The sequence below is a fragment of the Narcine bancroftii genome, chromosome 5 (assembly GCF_036971445.1).
Source record: "Narcine bancroftii isolate sNarBan1 chromosome 5, sNarBan1.hap1, whole genome shotgun sequence".
Lineage (NCBI taxonomy): Eukaryota > Metazoa > Chordata > Chondrichthyes > Torpediniformes > Narcinidae > Narcine > Narcine bancroftii.
Window position 1 is genome coordinate 221992213 of NC_091473.1, and position 13103 is coordinate 222005315.

Sequence of the window (13103 nt, forward strand, 5' to 3'; positions counted from 1 at the left end):
CTCCCCCTCCCTGCCGCAGGCTGACCCGCGACTCACGGTGACAGGGCCGCTGATCCCCCGAGATGCCGCCCTGCAGTGAGAGCCGATGCCCCCGCACTGTCGTTGTCCAACCCGATCGCCCGCAAACCCCGCCCTCCCACACACAGGCCTGAGTAAGTATTATGAACTTTAATCTCAGGATAAAACGATCTTCCAATAGTTTCATGACAGTGATAAATATATTCCTGGTTAAAAATGGTCCTGCACCTGGATACAAGCTCATTAGGCATAAAACTTGAAAAGTGTGTAAATCAAAGGATATCTGTACCAATGGAAAAAGGGCATGGCAAATAACCCTGCTAGAGTTCATGCCCACAATCAGTCACCCATTTGATTGTTTCAGGAATCATGTTATTCTCCCACATTCTCAATAGCCCTCAGATTTTACTATTCGACAGCACACTAGCAACATTTGACAAATCCTCTATAGAGAAATATTATTTATTGAATATTTTATTTCTCATTTGTTAATGCTTCTGGAAAGAGTTTATCCAAAACTATTATTAAACATTTATTTTAATAAGAAAAAGTTTAACATTACATATGTTGAAAGAAGAGAAAACATGCTGATGTTGTTGAAAATTTTCAATAAATATTTAGTTCGACCCTCGACTTAGTCCAAGTTTTTAATTTTGGCCCTCTGTGAATTTGAGTTTGACACCCCTGTTCTAGAATAGGGGTCTCCAAAGTGGGGGTCGATGGGAGTATCCAAGGGGTCTATAAATAGCAGCGAATCAAATGGGGGTCGATAATGCTGGTGGGGGGGGGGTGGGAGGGTGTGATCGAATGAACTTTTGTGGTGAAATGCAGGGGTGGTTCAACGGAAAATAGCACCTATGGGAGTTGTGGCTAACCTCTTACGAGAGAGGGCTCTGGCAGCGCCATGTTGTATTTGGCTTTGGAGGACGGACTGAACGTAGTAGATGTATCGGTATGTGTGTTCTCTGTACCTTTGGTAGTAGTCCCACCCCATGCAAGGTTGGGATTCCATGTCTGGAAGTCAATGAGGAATCAATTATTCCACAAAGGGGTCAATGGTCTAAAATGTTTGGGGACCCCTGGTCGATAGTCACTTGATAGGCAAATGTCCTCAGCATAAAGCCCTGCAAAAGATAATGGACAAAGCCCAGGACATCCTTCCCACCATTGGGATCATCTACAGGGAATGCTGCCATAGGAGAGTAGCAGCACTCATTAAGGATCCACATCACCCAGCACATGCTCTGTTCTCGTTGCTGCCATCAGGAAAGAGGTATAGGAGCCAGAGGATTTACCCCACCAGGTTCAGGAGCAGCTGTTTTCCCTCCATCTTCAGACTCCTCAACAAGATCAATCAGGAACTCACTTAAGGACTCTTACTTTTGCACTTTATTGATTTTTTAAAAAACTTGCTGTATTGCAGCTTGTTCACATTTATTTATTTATTTACATGTGTACATTGGTAGTGCAAAAAAAACTGTACTCAATAAGTGATAATTTTGCCTTGCCGACAGGAAAAATAATCTGTTGTATGTGATGTCACGCTTGTACTCTGAAATCTGAAATGTCCAGTGAGTCATATAACCATTTACGGAGCGGAAACAGGCCATGTTGGCCTTTCGAGTCCGCACCGGTTCAGTGATGCGAGTCAGCTTGTTGCTTACCTCCACATGAACTGAAGTTTGGAATGATTCTCTCAGCAGTTGATTTCAGAACTCACCAGTGTCCTTCCTGATGAGGGGGAAACAAGCCTCATTGATGAACTGACCCTTGAATTTGAAGTACAGTTTTGGCCTCCCAAGTTCTATCAGAGTTCTGACTTGTTGCTTTGGAGGCCAGGACTGTCAGATTTCTGCCAGTAGATGGCGAAGCAAAACCCAGTGTGGGGTAGGTGTAAAATGTTTTGTACTTCATTGTAATTTTTAATACAGCAAAACAATCAAGGAGTTGTCAAGGCAATGGAAATGCAGTCTCACTTATCATATCCATTTTCCAAGGATAAATGGCAATACAGTGGCTCAGTTAGAAGAGTAGCTGCCTCACATTGACTTGGGTTCAGTCCTGGTCTCTGCCTGTCTGTGAGTTTGAATGTTCTCCCAGGTTTGTTCCAAAAGCTTTGGTTTGCTCACACAGCCCAGATGGCATGTGGCTTAGTAGGTTAGTTTGCTACTGCAAAGTGCCTATAATGTCCAAGGTTTGCTGAACTTGTGGGGAGTTGCTGGTATTGTGCAGAGAAAGTAATGTTCTATGAGTCAGTATAGAGTTGATGGGCTGAATGGTCCCCTATGTTGCACAGAAGTGTAGAATTAAAAAAGACCTTGTGTATGCATCTCTGCTTTGAATTCTAAAATAAAAACACTAGCACCACATTTTTGAGCAAGGTATAACACTAAATGAGTTTTAAGCTTCATCTCTGGTTGGTAATGAGCAGAACTTATCATTGGGGGCTTTGCAGTTAGCCAGTGGTCCTGAAGTGGGAAGTGGCTTTATTGGGACCTGTTGTCAATTCTCATGAGCTTTGAATGGTTTGGAGCCATCTCTTGGAGGAGCATTGTATTCTGGGAATAGGAATGATCATTGAATTGCAAGAGATGGTTTGGACATTGAGAATCACTGGGATGTCATTAGTAAGGATTTGGAGTCAATTGGATTGGAAGGGAATCATTGGGTTTAGTAGGATAATGTAGAGACATTATAAATTATTGGAAAATACAAAAAATATGGGAAGTCATTTTGGAAGCTGTTAAAAGCCCTGGAAATTTGAGAGCCTTACACAGGGGTTCCCAACCTGGGGTACATGTACCCCCACTTTTCAGTGGGTACATTGGGTCTGAGAGAATAACCACTACTGTACAATACATGGTATTGTAATCTGCAGTCAGATTGCACAATGTCGTGTTTTTTTTAATCTTTAATTTTAGGGGTACACAGGAACCTATAAAAATGCCCAAGGGGTACAGAGGAACAAAAAGGTTGGAAACCCCTGGCTTAAGAGAATCATTGGGAGTTGATATGAATTACATGTGTCATTATGCACTTCTGGGATTAATTTGATAATGCTTGACATTTTTTGGAGATGCTATTAATTATTGGGAGCTTTTTGTTTTGTTCCAACCAGATTTTCCAAGACCATGTTAAGTTTTCTCTTCCATTCAGTCTGTACCTTAAAATAATTGCTGCATTTATGTTAAAAAATGTTATTTAAATTTACATTTAAAAAAAAAATGTTATTTACAGCATGGTAGAAGCTGATTCTGACCATCTAAATCGTGCCACCCAATTACACCCAAAATATCAACAGCCCCATAGATTTTGGATGGTGTGAAGAAACCAGAGCATCTGGAGGAAACCCATGCAGCCACAGGGAAAATATACAAACTCTTTCCAGACAGTGCTGGATTTGAACAGGGGTCTGTGGCACTGTAATAGCGTTGCGCTAACTGCTATGCTAACCATGCTGTCTTCTGTTAGTTCAGAAAGGAGTGGGAATTGCTGAGACTAAAGGATACTTCTATAATTGTCAGGAGAAGGTAAGTGTTGCTTGCTCTGTAACTACATTAGTGTTAATCCAGGAGTTAAGTTGAAGCAGATTGGATTGTTTGCGATTTCAAGATGGAAAGCAGAGGATGATAGTGGATTGGTCTTTTAGCCCTCTTCACCCTGTCCTTCAGTAAGATCAGTGCTAATCCTTTATTCAGCACCATTGTCCAATACCAATTCCACACCTCTGATTCCCTTTTATTTCAAAAAGATCTATCGATCATCTTGGGCAGAGGGTTCAAAAGATTCTCTGTTCTCACTCTCATCTTGGTCCTTAATGGCTGATCCCTGATTTTGAAACTGACTCTCGGTTCCAGACGTCCCAGCTAGGGGAACTTCTACTCCACATCTGCACTGTCGAGAAATGTAAGCATTTTTGTACCTTTCAATGAGGTCACCTATTATTGTTCTAAACTCTAGGAGTACATAATCTGCCCTTGTACAGCAATCCTGTTTACTGAGGAATCAATCTGGGGCCTTCTCTGGGCATGCTATATTACAAGTATGACCTTTGTTAAAGTAGTGATATCAGATCAATACATGAATATTCTGGATGTGATCTCACCAGAGCCTGTGTTATTGGAACAAGGTCCTTGTTCTCAAATCCTCTTGCAATAAAGTTCAGCATCTGAAATATCTCTGCATCCTCACTGCCACAATTCTGTATCATCAGTCAACATGGATATCTACTTCTACTCCCTGAATCAAAATCATTGGTGTGGATTGATACCAAATTGGTGGGAGAGAAGTCAACACTGAGCAGGACTCCAGTGTGTGATAAGAGGACATTGGTAACCTTGTGGCAACAAGCAACACATTACGGTTAGGTTAAATGCTGGGTATATATTTAAGTAAAAAGAATACTGTAACCACTTTTTACTTGGAAGGTGTGAATCTATGGAGTAGAGGATTACAGAGGTCTGAAAATAAAAGTATGTTAGTCATTAAAAGTTGAGCCACAGGTTACCAAGACTGCAAAAAGAATAGAATTGAAAAGTAAAGAAGTTATTGCAAAAGCTGTATTGAAATCTTGTTAGATTTGGTCACCGTATTCTAAAGAGTATATTGAGTCACTTGAGAGGTTGCAGAACAGATGGGATCTTTTCTGGGGTAAGTACGATCTGAACAAAATGGATGGGCTACATCTGAATTGGAAGGAGAGATTTGTAGAGCCATTGGATAGGGTTTAAACTAGTTTGGCAGGAGGATGTAAACCAGAATGTTAGGGCAGAGAATAAAACAAATGATGGAAAGGTTGATACAATATTTAGTGAGATTGTGAGGAAGGACAGACAGTGGAGGGAGCATAAATGTAGTCATTTGTAAGGATTGAAACATGTTTATTTCAATCCAATACATATTAGGAGTCAGGGAGATGAATTTAGAGCATAGATCATTATGTGGAATTACCATGTGGTGGCCATTACAGAGATTTGGCTGACGCAAGGACAGATTTGGCTGATACAGGTACTGGGATTTAGATCTTTCAAGAGGGATAGTAAGGGAGGTAAAAGAGGGGTAGGGAGTAGCATTACTAATCAGAGAGAGTATGCAGAAAGGAAAGATATTGTGGAGGGATTATCTACTGAGTCAGTGTGGGTGGAAGTTATAAACGTGAAGGGAGTGATCACTGTATTGGGGGTTGGCTATGGGCGAGGATCAGAGAAATAAGCAGATTTTGGAATGTGTAGAAATTACAGGGTTGTTATGGGAGACTTCAACTTTCCAAATATTGACTGGCACCACCTCACTACAAGAGAGATAGATGGGGCAGAGTTTGTCAGGTGTGTCTAAGAAGGATTCCTGACACAGTATGTCAACCAGCTATCAAGAGAAGAGGCCATACTGGATCTAGTGCTGGGTAATGAGCCTGGTCAGGTGATAGACCTTTTGGTGGGGAGCATTTTTGTGACAGTGACCACAACTTCTTGTGCTTAAGTGTAGCTATGAACAAGGATAGAAGTAGACAAAATGGTAAATATTCATTTGGGGAAGGGCTAATTATGATGGATGAGGCAGGAACTAGGGAGATTAAATTGGGAACAAATGTTCCTGGGTTAGGGAAAGCTAACCTCCTCCAGAGTAATGTGGAGGAGGTTTAGGGACCACTTGCGTGGGGTTCTGGATAGGTTTGTCCCACCGAGACAAGGAACAGATGGTAGGATAAGGGAACCGTGGTTGGAAAAAAAAAGGTAAGACAGCTAGTTAAGAGGAAGAAGGAAGCATACATAAGGCTTAGGAAGCAAAAGTCAGGAAGAGCTCCTGAAAATTATATGGTAGCCAGGAATGAACTTAAAGGAGAGCTTGAATGGGGTATGAGAAGGCCTTGGCAAGTAGGATTAAGGAGAACCATAACGCGGTCTAAGCATACTTGAAGATCAAAGGATGACCAGAGTGAAGGTAGGGCTGCTTAAGGGTAAAGGAGGCAATGTGCTTGGAGGCAAAAGAGGTAGGGGAGGTCCAAAAGGAATACTCTGCTTCATTGCTCACCAGAGAGAGGAACCCAAGTCAATGTGAGGTCAGTATAGAATAAGCTTATGTGTTGGTGCATGTTGAGGTTAAGAAAAAGGAAATGCTGGATCTACATAAAAACATTAGGATTGCTAAGACCCTGGTTCCTGGATGGGTTATACCCCAGGTTACTACAGGAACCAAGGGAAGACCTGGACGCTGGCAATAATCTTTCCATCCTCCCTGGCCACAGGAGGTACCTAAAGATTGGATAATAGGTTTGCTTGTTTAAAAATGAGAATCCTAGGAATTGTAATCCAGTGAGTCCTCCATTAGTGGTGGGCAAACTATTGGAGGGAATTCTCAGGGACAGTATTTACGAGCATTTAGAGAGGCATAGTCTTCTCAGGGAGTCAGCATGGTTTTGTGAGGGGCATGTCATGCATCACAATCCTAATTGAGTTTTTGAGGAAGTGACAAAGAAATTGATGAAGGTAGGGCAGTAGCTGAAGTATTTATGGATTTTAGTAAGGTCCCCCATTCAGAAGGTTATGAGGCATGGAACCTTAGTTGAGTGGATTCAGAATTGGATTGCTTGCAGAAAGCAGAGGGTAGGAGTAGATGAATGTATTCTGCTTGGAGGTCAGTGACTAGTGGAGTTCTGCAGGGATCTGTTCTAGGTCCCCTGCTCTTTGTGATTTTTATAAACGACCTGGACGAAGAAATGGAAGGATAGGTCAGTAAGTTTGCAAATGAAACAAAGGTTAGAGGTTATAACTGAATGTAGACAGAAGACAGAGTTGGGTAGAAAAGTGGCAGATGGAGTTCGATCTGGATAAGTGTGAAGTGATGCAATTTGGAAGGTTGAACTTGAAGGTGGAGTACATGGTTAATGGCAGGACTCTTAACTGTATGGAAGAAGAGAAGGATCATGGGGTCCTTCCCAAGGTTGCTCCATGGGTTTACAGGGTGGTAAACAAGGCTCATGGTATGCTGGCCTTTATTATTTTGGGGTTTATGTTCAAGAGCTGAGGTAATGTTGCAGCTCTATAAAACTGGTTGACCTCATCTGGAGTATTGTGTTCAGTTCTGGTCACCTCATTACAGGAAGGATTTGGAAGCTTTGGAGAGGGTGCAGATGATATTTACTAGGATGTTGCCTGGATTGGTGAACGTTTCTTGAGGCAAGATTAATAGAACTTTTCTCTTTGGCGTGAAGAAGAATGAGAGGTGACAATAGAGGTCCACACAATTATGAGAGACATGGATAGTGTGGACAGCCAACACCTTTTTCCTGGGGCAAGACTAGAAAACTAGAGGACATCTGTACAAGCTGAGGGGAGGAAAGTTTATGGGAGATAACAGGAGCAAGTGTTTTTACACTGAGATAAGTAGGTGGCTGCAATGCATTGGGGGGTAGTGGTGGTGGAGGCTAGTGTGATAGGGATAGTTTAAAATATCTTAGATAGGCACAATGATGTAAGAAAAAGGAGGTTAACGCTTTAGAACAGGAAATAGCTCAACTGGAAAAAGGATTATCAAAAAGCAGGCACAGAGAAAAATACAGGAATTTGGTGAATAAAAAGTTCCAATATAGTACATTATGAACATATAAGACAGAAAAGTTGATTTTAAGATCTAGACAGCAGTATTATGAGCTGGGGGAGTGGGCGAAAGAGGCCTCAAAAACAATCAATGCAATTCAAATGGGAGAAGGCAAGATCTCATTAATCCAAAAGAAATAAATAAAATATTTGGAAGGTTTTATAAGGAATTGTTTAAATCTGAGTCAGAGGGTGATCTTACCAAAATAGATGATTTCTTGTTTTCATTAGAACTACCAAATTTGGATCCTCCTGTGGCCAGGGAGGATCGAAAGATTATTGCCAGTGCCCAGCTCTTCCCTTGGTTTCTGTAGTAGCCTGGGGTATACCCCATCTAGTCCCAGGGTCTTAGCAATCCTAATGTTTTTATGTAGATTCAGCACTCCCTCTTTGCAGGCTGGCAAATCACCAGGGGAGGATGGTTTCCCCAACAAATTTTATAAAGATTTCAAAGATCTTTTAATGTCCATTCTTATGAAGGTGGTGGATCAGGTGGCAGAGATGGATACCCTCCTGGAGTCCTTCTCAACACCAATCATCATAGTGATCCCAAAAAAAGGCAGGGACCCATTGAATCCTGACTTGTATAGGCCCATCTTGTAATTGAACACAGATTATAAAATCATCGCAAAAGCACTGGCCAATAGGTTGGCAGAATATTTTCCAAAATTAACGAATCCAAACCAAGCTGGATTTGGAGAAAGGAGATGATCAGCAAACAACATAGTTAGATTGCTTAACATAGTACATCTGGCATAGTCAGGGGTGGATCTAGAGTGAACATAGCTCTGAATATGGAAGAGCCCTTTGACAGATTGGAGTGGTACTTTTTGTTCAAGGTACTGGAGAAATTTGGATTGGGTCAAACATTTATTAATTGGGTGAGGACTCTTTACTGTAAATCCCAAGCAAAAATTATTACAAATGAGCAGATGTCTCCCATGAGCAGGTTCAGTAAGCAGGGCTGTCCATTGATCTCAGGACTGTTCATACTGGCAATTGAACTGCTGGCGGAAGCTATTCAGCGGGATCCAGACATAAAGGGGTTGAGGGTTGGCCAGGTGGAACATAAAATCAACCTTTTCCCTGATAATGTGTTAGTATATTTGACAGACCCTGGGGAGTTGTTGGCCAGGCTGAGGACCACATTGGAAGATTATGGGAAGGACTGGACAAAAATGAGATTATGCCTTTGACAAAAGGGGATTATAGACAATATCAGCAGAGAAGTCCATTTAAATTGCTGCAAGAAGGCATTAAATATCTGGGAATTAAAGTAAACATAGATTTATGTAGCTTATACAGAACTCCATTTTCTCCAGAAGATTGAGGAGGATCTTGCAAGATGGATTACTCTGCCCATAACACTGGTGAGCAGAGTTAACTATATCAGAATGAAGGTGATGGCAAGGCTCCAGTAGCTTTTTCGATCATTACCCATTTCATTGCCCCAGGATTTTTTTTTTTAAGATGCTCAATGAATGTGTCAGAAGGTGGAATGGTAAAGTGGCTAGAATCTCCATGGAAAAGTTGACATGGGACTATAATTTGGGGATTTGAAATTACCTGATTTCAAAAAATATTACTGGGCAGCCCAGACAAGGTTTATCACCTCATTCTTTGAGGGAGAGGGTCCCTTTTCCTGTGCACAAATTGGACCACATGCTGTAGGTGAAAAGATAGCAGGTGTTTATATAAATGGGACATTAAATTAATTTCAATGAAAATGGAAACCCCATACTAAAGTATATACTTCAGACATGGCAAAGAATGAATCAATGTATTGGATTGAAGGTGGGGGTGTTTTCCAAGATGCCTTTGACCCAGAACAACTTAATACCCTTGACTCTGGGTAATAAAATCCTGGAGATCTGGTGCCAGAAGGGTATCGGGTGTATTGAAGATTGTTACAAGCAAAGGCAGCTCATGTAATTCGAGCAGTTGAGGAATAAATACAATTTGACTAATAGAACATTATTTTGCTCTCTGCAAATAAGATCTTTTTTAAGGGGAAAATTGGGACCATCTATGACCCTACCTAGATGTAGTAACATGTAGATTCTAATTTAGCAGGAGATTGTGTGTAAATTTATCTCTAAGATGTGTTACATATTCCAGGGTGAGGGTCCGAAGCCAGTCAAGGGAGAGATGGGAGTTAGACTTGGGCACAACAGTCAATGGTGGCAAGACCTGTGTCTGGACAGCATGATTGAAATCATCAATGCTAAGATACAGGATGGTGCAATATAATTTCTTGTACCAGTTGTTCCTCACACCACACAAATTACACAAATCAATGCTTGAAATTTCAAAAATGTTCTTTAGGTATGATGTGGAGGTTGGAACTTGTGTCCACTTCACTTGGCTATGCACGAGGGTAAGATCTTTCTGGGAAGACCTGAGGGGCATTCTAAAAATTTTTTTAGATTGTCCAAATACCAAATTTCTTAAGGTTGCCTTGGCAGTAGCTAAGTATATAGCGGTTTTGTGGAAGTCTGACTCCCTACTAAATACCACACGATGGAAAGTGGAAATGCAGAGTTGGAAATGGAGAAAAGGAAGCAACACTACACATTCGTTAGAGTGTGACAACATTATTTGAAATATATTGGCACACGGATTGATTACCACCCCCCCCACCTCAAAATAAATCTGTCCCAGCAGGGAAATCATTGTGATTAAGGAAGTGGGACATAGTGCAGGTGATGTACTTTTTCAGTTTTCTTTTGAGTTTTTAAATTTCTTTTTAATTTAATTTAATTTTTCTTTTTTTAATTTCTGATTGCTTTTTTTTTCCTTAGGTTTCTGTAGGGGTCTTTGACCCAACTGGAATTTGTAGCCATGTAATTTAATTGAATGTATTTTCAGTTGTACGAGGGTGGGGGGGAATAAATACAGACTCTGTTACAAGAATATTAAAAAATATTATATTGTTTGAATTTTATAAGTCTACGAAAATTAAAATAAAGTACTTTAAAAAATAGAAATAGGATAATGCATCTTAACACGTGGCTAAAGACATGAAGTAGGAGGGAAGGCTTCAGGTTTCTGGATCTTTGGGCTCTCTTCCAGGGAAGGTGGAACCTGTTCCAACAGGATGAGTTTGCATCTAAACTGGAAGGGTACTCATATACTTGCGGGAAGGTTTGCTAGTGCTGCTCTGGTGAGGGGAACCAGAGTGCCAGAGCAGATAGAGAGGTGGAGGAGGAATGGATGACATTAAAATTGCATGCACCGTTAGAAATCAATGTGTTGAATGTGGTGGAAATATTCTCAGGTGCAACTATTTCAATGAAAGGAGTATTGTAGGAAAGGCAGACGAGCTTGGAACTGGGATTGGCATGTGGGATTATGACATTGTGGCCATTAGTGACACTTGGTTGCAGGAGGGGCAGGACTGGCAGCTCAATATTCGGGGCTTCTGTTGCTTTTAGAAGTGATAGAATGGGGAGGTGGCATTTCTCATCAGGGAAAATATCACAGCTTTGCTCAGGCAGGACAGACCAGAGGCTATATGGGTGGAGCTGAGGACCATACTCGTGAGGTTTATAATAGACTGCCCAATAGTCAGTCAGGACCAAATCTGTACAGAGATAGCAGACAGCCAGAGGAAACATAAGGTTGAGATAGTAGGAGTTTTTAAACTTTCCACATATTGACTGGGAGTCCCAGACTGTAAAAGGCTGGAGGGCTTGGAGTTTGTCAAATGTGTTCAGGAAAGTATGGAAATGCAGCGCTGTGTTCTCTTGGAGGAAATTACATATAACCTTAGAAAAAAATATGAAACTTTTCTTAAAATCTGGCGATCGTACCTTCGTTACATAGATGCAAGGATATAGTGTTGTCCCCTATGCTTTGCTGCCTGCCACCCCTCCAACCTTTGTCTTTTCTCTTCTAGGGGAGAGGGCAGGGGGGGGGGGGTCCATTTCAATCAGGCTAAGACAAGATGAATGTAAGAGACCTGGAGCACAGGCATTGAGCTCTGACAGATCCTGTGGTTTATGTGTTTTTTTCTTTCTTTTTCCCTTGTTCCTTTTTAATTTGTTATTTGTCTTCGGTAAGTGGCGGCTTGCTTTTTATGTTAAATAAGCGTTTTTGTCTTTTCTTGTAAGTTTCTTTAAATGGTCAATTTTTTTGGTTGTTTTCTGATGAGGTGGGGGGTGGTGGGATAAAACCAGACTCAGCAGAATATATGTATATACTTGATGAATGTGATTGTTGTATTGTGAATTATTGGAATATATAGAGGTACCAACTAGAGAGCCCACAGTGTTGGGGAACGAGACAGGACAAGTGACTGAAGTATGTGTTGGAAAACATTTTGGATCCAGTGATCATAATGCCATTAGTTTCAAGTTAATTATGGAAAAGGATAGGTCTGGGCTTTGGGTTGAGAATCTAAATTGGATAAAGGACAATTCTGAGGAAATGAGAAAGGATCTAGAGTGCATGGATTGGGATAAATTACTTTTGGACAAGGATGTGCGAGGTAAATGGAGGATGTTCAAAGATGAAATTTTGTGAGTACAGAGTTTGCATGTTCTTGTCAAGAACAAAGGCGAGGTTAAAAGACATAGGGGACCTTGGTTTTCAAGGGATATTGGGGATCTGGTTCGGAAGAAGAGAGGTGTATGACAGGTATAGGCAAGATAGAACAAATGAAGTACTTGAAGAGTATAAAAAAATGCAAGAAAAGCCTCGAGCAATAAATCAGGAAGCTAAAAGAAAACATGAGGTTGCTTTGTGAAGGAAAATCCTTAAGGTTTCTATAGTTATATTAAGAGAAATAGTATGGTAAGGGACAAGATCAGAGTGGTCGGATTTGTATGGAGCCAAAAGAGATGAGAGGTCTTAAATGATTTTTTTTCATCAGTATTCACTCAAGAAAAGGACACAGTGTTGTGAGAAGTAAGGAAAATAAACGGTGAAGTCATGGAACTTGTACAGTTTAAAGAGGAGGAACTGTTTGGTGTCTTAAAGCAAATAAGGGTGGATCATTCCCCAGGCCCTGACAAGATGTTCCCTCGGGCCTTGAGGGAGACTAGTGTAGAAATTGCAGGGGCTCTGGCAGAAATATTTAAAATGTCCTTAGCCACAGGTGTGGTGCCAGAGAATTGGAGGGTAGTTCAAGTTCTGTTGTTTTAAAAAAAAATGCTCCAAAAGTAACTCTGGAAATTATAGGGTGGTGAGTCTGACGTCAGTAGAAGGTAAATTATTGGAATGTGTTCTAAGAGATTGGATTATACAATTATTTAGATAGCCACAGACTAATATGGCTTTGTGTGTGGTAGGTTGTATTTAACGAATCTTAAAGAATTTTTTGAGGAGGTTACCAGGAAAGTTGACGAAGGAAAGACTGTGGATGTTGTCTATGTGGACTTTAATGGTTATGCAATATCAGGATTTTGCTTTCGTCCTGAAATTGGCAAGAGGAATGAGACATCCATCATAGTTGGAAATGCCTGATGACACTGTGCACAAGGGAGGAGA

The 13103-nt window shown here is 41.0% G+C and overlaps 1 protein-coding gene across 5 annotated transcripts in view; it reads left to right on the plus strand.

Annotated features, from left to right (window-relative positions):
- Positions 1 to 13103, plus strand: part of LOC138764926 (BTB/POZ domain-containing protein 10-like) — a 134795-nt gene that overhangs the window by 48800 nt on the left and 72892 nt on the right. The window contains exon 2 of one of the 5 annotated variants that reach the window (XM_069941378.1): positions 3490 to 3548. The exons of the other annotated variants lie outside the window; for them this stretch is intronic. The gene's annotated coding sequence lies outside the window, so the exon portion shown is untranslated. The remainder of the gene's footprint in view (positions 1 to 3489; positions 3549 to 13103) is intronic. 5 annotated transcript variants of the gene reach the window in all.